The following is a 6424-nucleotide window of genomic DNA, read 5'->3' as shown; positions in this document are numbered from 1 at the left end:
ATTTGTGCTGGGATTTAAAACCAGGTGTGGCAGCCATGTGATCTTGAAGTTGGGGGAGTGATGTGGTTCTGGTAAGGTGTGGAACCATGAGATTTGGGGGTTCTATTTGCCATGCAGTTTAGGAAGCTGGAAAGCAAGATGTAGCGGCAAAGAAGAGCTGCCTCTTAGCAGTTTGGAAGAATACAGGAGAGACATTGCAGGAAGAAAAGGGGTGAAAGCACTTTCGCTGGTGGGCCATGAGAAGATGCCATGTGGGTTTGAATTAAGAATTGGACATCCCAGCAACACAGCTGATGGTACAGGGGACTGCATAAGGCCTGCCAGCCAAGTTCGGATCACTGGGAAGAACCAGGGGCTACCTGAGCCACAGACTTCTATGTCTTTTCCTGAGTCGCCATACCCCAGATTGGACAAAGGTGGGAAGGAAGGGCTGTGTGTATTTGTGGGTGTTTTAAGGGACTTTGGGATTTTAACAAAGACATTAAGTCATTACTCTAAGTGTGTGTAACTTTTGAATAAATAGTTCCTTTTCTTTTCAACAAACTCTGGCATTGAGAGCCATAATTACCTGGCAGCAAGCAAGATGAAACTAGTACAGGGGGACCCGGGAGAGGGTCTGTCCATTTGATAATAGTGTCTTATCCCCATCATGGGTCTTTTCTGTATCAGGCTTAGTGCACAATCTAGGAATCCGTATTTTTAAATGTTTTCCATGTGATGCTTACGTGCAACCCAGGAATTAATTCATACTATCTATTGACAAAGAGTCAGTAAAAATAAGACTTTTGAAGGAGGCGAATATATTAAATTCCTAAATGACAGTCATCTCTTTTTTTTTCCTGTAGTCTATTTTCATTACTTCCTTAAACTGCTCTTTTCCTTCTTAGTTTTCAGGAAAACACATTACAAGGAGAGGAAAGTATGGAAAATGTGTGTTGACGTTACCTACTCACTTATCCAAGCCACAGTAAATATTCACGTGAAGTCAATTACAGGAGTGAGGAGTGGGAAAGAATTAAAATCTAATGAAAGTTACTCAAAGAGAAGAACTTCCTCCAGGCTGGCCATGCGCGTCTGTGGTTTGTCTGTCATTTATAATACTACAGCCTCTGGTTCATAGTCAAGCAGTAATTCTGCCAGTTAATGTATCCAATTAAACCCCACTAATGAGCTAATCAACAGTGTAAAATCTGTGTAAAATCACTGAGGGTATATGATGAATGGAAAATGCACTGAACTCTCCCAATATAAAAAGTGCTTTATTGCACTTGTTAAAGTGGCACTGTCTTATCCCTCTCTAAAGGATAATTTATCACTGGGTCCATAACAGTGCCGTGCCCTGATAAGGCAGAGGTGGCAATAAACCCATCAGAAAATGATTACTCAGGAATGTGGAGCAATTACAATGTCTACATGTATCAGAGTCATAGGCTGCAGTGCAAATGTGCTTTTTTTGTTGTTGTTGTTGATTCAGGGTTCAAATAAAGAACCAGCAGTAAACTTGAAGGTGATCCATAACTTGTGAGTGGGTGGTATTTTTATAATATGTCCATATCCATTTATAATCAATCCTCTGAAACAAGTATTTCTGATATCACAAGTCTCCATGGTAAAGAGGAAAGATGGTTCTTTCTAGGAACTTCTTATTCCAAGGATGGGGCAGCATGAGGCTGGCTGCCTCGCAGAAACGGAATTTCCTCTGAAATCAGTCATCTCTTACGGAAAGACGTTCATCCGCAAACTCATAGCCCCTTGCTCTGGCTGGTAGACCTCAGTGCTGTTCTAGAAAGGCTCCTTCTCATGAAGAAAATCAAGGCTTTCCTTGTAGGGTAGGATCCAGTCTTCCTCTTTAGGGTGTCGGTTCCAAAGCACATCCCAGTATTTGCTGTCCCTAGGACTATCCTTTTATGGCACAGTCCCTGGGTGTTTTAAATGTTTCAAATCAGCTGGAAATCAAGGCCAGAGTTCTAGGGAAGGAAAAAAGAGGGACAATCTTTGTTCGTTCCTGGATAGTTAGTTGTCTACCCTGTTTGCTATTTCAACTGATCTATCTCTTTGTCATTATTTTCATGTTTCTAGATCATGTCCCTGTTCACTCGGTTGTAATCTTTGAAACAGAAAAATTCCCTACTTTTCCACCTGAAAATATCTCTGTGTTTCATTATTTTTGTCATCTTATCTTCAACAGACACATGACCCACCCATCTTCTTTGCAGTGTTAACGCGCCCCCTGTGTTGGCATTCCTGTCTTTGCTGCATCCTATCTTTGTTTGTTTCCATCTGTCCCTTTCCCCTGCCATTCAATCTTCAGCGACAAATATGCTTGGGCATCATTGCTATTTAAGATCCTCCTCATCCCTCTGAAGCTTCCCTTCACTTAAAAAGTACTGCTCCCCTAACTGTCCACTTTGTCAATGTGTACCTAACCTGTCAATGTGAACCTTAGAATCCCATCCCCTCTCTTTTTTCTACTGATTAAACTGAAATTGTTTTCTTAATTTATTTGTACTATCCTCTCAAATATCAAACCTGGTGGTTTTGTGACAGTCTTCATCATTTATTTTCTTTGAGAAAAATCCGACACCCTTGACTACATGTGCTTCCCGAAAATTCTTACTCCCACCTCACTTGTAATGACAGCGTACTCTTGTTTTCCTTTATGTCCCTGAATACTTCAAATTATATGTTCTGAGATTTAGGCAGCTGTTCCTCACATGTCTACATTATATATATATAGTCCTACCATATCTACATACACAGACTGAGCAATTTCCATCTTGACTAATAATTTAACTGTGTTCTCTATATTTTAAACTGTTAAACTGCTCATTTGTGAATTCTACACCTGAACTTCAAAACCCACTGATGTTTTGCTAAGTCACAATTAATATTTATAAAATTTAACTGAGTATATTATATGCCTCAGTCAGCCAGCACTCTTCACACAGAAATCCCACTTCAATTGACCTGGACTACAGTAGGATTTATTAGCAAGATACTAAGGTCTGACTAGACTAACCATAGTTAGAGTCTATGTACTAGTCTTCCATGTTTCTTTCTGTTCATACAATGGTCTCAGCTTGGCTTCATTAGTATTTCCATTTCCCTCATTCTCCAGTACTGTTGTCCTAGTTTCGACTCAGTGCCTCATGTCTGAGAACATTGCTACATTGGTTTCTGACTTGAATTTCCAGCATTTTGAATGTATTCTTCTTAGTTCAATCAAAGACAATTATTACCACCTTCAGCCTACATGCAGGCTAATTTCTCCCTTCCATTCACAGTCACATTATTTTCTATCTGTTGGATTAATAGAATATATTATAACTTAATAACAAAATTTATTTTAAAATATATCAATTGCATCTTCAACTCCTTATCATTTCTTCTCTCTAAGAATTAGTGGAAGTTTTCATTCCTACGAACTCATTAAACCAATCTTTCCTAAATCAAAGATATATGTCTTGCTAAATATACTATCTGTCTTCTTTTTACTCAGAACTTAGCAATATTTGATAATTTGATAAAGGGGTTAATTCCGAGTCTTGAATGACTCTCTTTCGTGTCTTTTTAGTTTCCCTATCTTCCTGATTTACTTGCCACCCCATGGATGTTTTCGTTTCAGTGTTCATTGCTAGACTTACTTTCTTTCCAAACTCCAAATATTGGCATACTCCAGGGTCTATTCCTCAGGTCTCATTTTTTTTCCTACAAAAACTTTCTTGTGATCTGTACAGCTTTTCCTGCCCTCTGTACCTATAAATTACTTCCAATTAAATTCACATACCTCAGCCCTCTGGTGTACTCATAGTTTCTTTAATACGTTTGCATTTCTGTAATCCTTCCTGTGCTCTCACATAGTTGACTTTGAGCAAGTATTTCCCCATTCTCTGACTCCTATACCACCATCATCCCTGAGACCCAGTTCAATGGTGCCTCTGCTGTGAAACCTTGCCTGATTTCCCCTCCCAGCTTAGCTGGAATAAATTGTTTAGTTTTTACCTTTGCATGTACTTTGTACCTCTTTTTAATACTTATTTTATCTGGTATTCTATTACAATTTACTATTATATATTCAACTCTCCCTCCTAGACTGCAGTTCCTTGGAAGAATGCTTTTCAAGGTACCCTTGTAGTTTAACTGTCTATAAGTGCGTAATTCAATGTCATCAGACAACCTGAACCTTTAACCCCTACCCATCTCACTCTAGAGGACTTCTCTTCTCTGGAAGTTTTGCCAGTCTTTCCAGACTCTGGTTTGGAGTTCCGGGAACTGGTTTTATCCAATTATTCTCAGTCACTTACAGGGTAGCAGGCAAATAATTTAAAATATTATATTAATTTAATCTTTCATTTAATTTTAATTTTTGTTATTGACTAAAAGTTTAAAATGTCATGAATTAAAGTTTAATGTCTACAAATAAGTATAATTACTATACAATATTATATTAGTTTTATATGTACAACATAAAGATTTGAGGTTTATGTACCATAGGTGTAGTAACCATCTGTCAGTGTACAAAGTTATGATGGGGTTGGTGACTCTATTACCTATGTTACACATTATATCCCCAGGGTTCATTTCATACTTCTAAACCTCCTTCTTTTTTGCCTATTTCCCACCCGTCCCCACTCTGGCAACCACCAGTCTTTTTTCTGTGTTTAGGAGTCTGTTTCTGTTTTGTTTGTTCGTTTGTTTTGTTTTGTAGATTCCACATATGGATCTTTCTCTGTTTGACTTATTTCACTTAGCATCATGCCGTATACGTTCCTCCATGTTGTCACAAATGGCAAGATTTCATTCTTTGATAAGTGCTGGCAAGGATGTGGGGAAAAGATAACCCTCCTATACTTTTGGCAGAATTGCCAACTGGTATGGCCACTATGACAAACTCTGTGAAGGTTTACTCCAAAAAAGTAAAAATAGAACTACCATATCACCCAGAAGTTCACTTCTAGGTATTTATTCAAAGAAGAGAAAAGCGCTCATTCAAAAAGACATCTGAATCCCTGCCTTTCAACCTCCCTGGGCGTCTTGGCTGCTGTCCTTCGGTGTAGGTTGTCCTACACCTAAAGCATGAAGATGGTGGCTGCAAAGAAGACAAAAAAGTTGGTGGAGTCGATCAAGTCTTGGCTCCAACTTTTTTTGAAAGGTAGAAAGAACATGCTGGGGTACACGCAGCCTCTGAAAATGATCAGAAAAGGCACTGCCAACCTGGTCATCTTCACCAACAGTGGTCTAGCCTTCACAAATCTGGAAGAGAGCACCACGCCATGTTGGTCAAGAGTGGTGTACGTGACTACAGTGGCAATGCTACTGAACTGGGCACAACAGAATATGCACACTTGTTGTCACTAATCCAAGTGATTCTGCCACCATTAGAAGCATACCAGGACAGACTAGTGAAAAGTAAATCGTGCAAATTTTTTCTCTAATAAAACTAACTAAAACTTGTTTAAAAAAATAAAAGATATGCAAACTCCTATATTCTTTGCAGCATTGTTTTCAATAGGTGATATATGGAAGCAACCTAGGTGTCCATCAATAGATGAATGGGTAAATAAGATGTAGTGTATATATTCAAAATAATATTACTCAGACATAATTTTACTTTTGTTTTTAGCCCTATCAAAATAAGAAAAAAATAATTGCATAAGTTAACTTGCCTAAATCCACAGATTAATGTGGGGAAAGTTAAAAAATTCGAACCCACTTAATTCCAACATTCACACTCTGACTCTAACCCCTTTTCTTCATCAGTCACCTACTTCTTTCTTCTACCCTCCTGACCCTGGCAGAGTGCGCCTCACACAGTAGGAGCTCGGTACCTATTTGTTGAATTGACTCTAACTTTTGTGCAAGTTAGTGATTTTTCCACGAAAATGCTGGGAGGCAGGGAAGGTAATTGAATAGAGTCTCCAAGTGCCTGCATTATTTCTCTCCTTGGTCCTAGCTGGCAAACTGCATCTTTCCCCTTTCCCACTGCCTCTTATAACCAGCTGCAGGAGGCCTGCAAATCTGAGGGCAAAGTCGAATAACGCAGTCAACCATATTGGGTGCCTCTGCCAGAAATTTACATGCTGCATTGCTAGGAAAGAGATCACAGAGCTGAGAAAAAGAAAAAGAACTGCTTCAAGCACAACAATACAAGTGCAGCGCTGGATGGTAAAAATGTAAATTCTGTCGCCTTCCAGGATTGCATTATTGACAGTTTGTGAAATATACATATGTTTTCTAATGGGCTTACTGAAATGTGAATATACTGAAAACCAAATAAGAAAAAAAAAGTGATGGAATGTGTTTTTTTTTTACCTTTGTCTCACCTTTATAGAACTTGATTACACCATTGTCTGTTTACAGAACTTTGTGATCCTGTAATCAACAATACTGAAATGAGCGACCAAATGGTGGAAGTGGTCAGAGT

At 38.7% G+C, this 6424-nt stretch overlaps 1 pseudogene; it reads left to right on the top strand.

The window, feature by feature from the left end:
• The first annotated feature begins 5082 nt into the window (after positions 1–5082).
• Positions 5083–5413, top strand: LOC118987075 (60S ribosomal protein L30-like; annotated as a pseudogene).
• Positions 5414–6424: the final 1011 nt, after the last annotated feature.

The sequence above is a fragment of the Sturnira hondurensis genome, unplaced genomic scaffold, assembly GCF_014824575.4.
Source record: "Sturnira hondurensis isolate 20B ecotype Veracruz unplaced genomic scaffold, ASM1482457v3 Scaffold0004998, whole genome shotgun sequence".
In the NCBI taxonomy this organism is placed as follows: Eukaryota; Metazoa; Chordata; class Mammalia; order Chiroptera; family Phyllostomidae; genus Sturnira; species Sturnira hondurensis.
The sequence above is the reverse complement of the archived record's forward strand: the minus strand, read 5'-3'. Positions and strand labels throughout refer to the sequence as shown.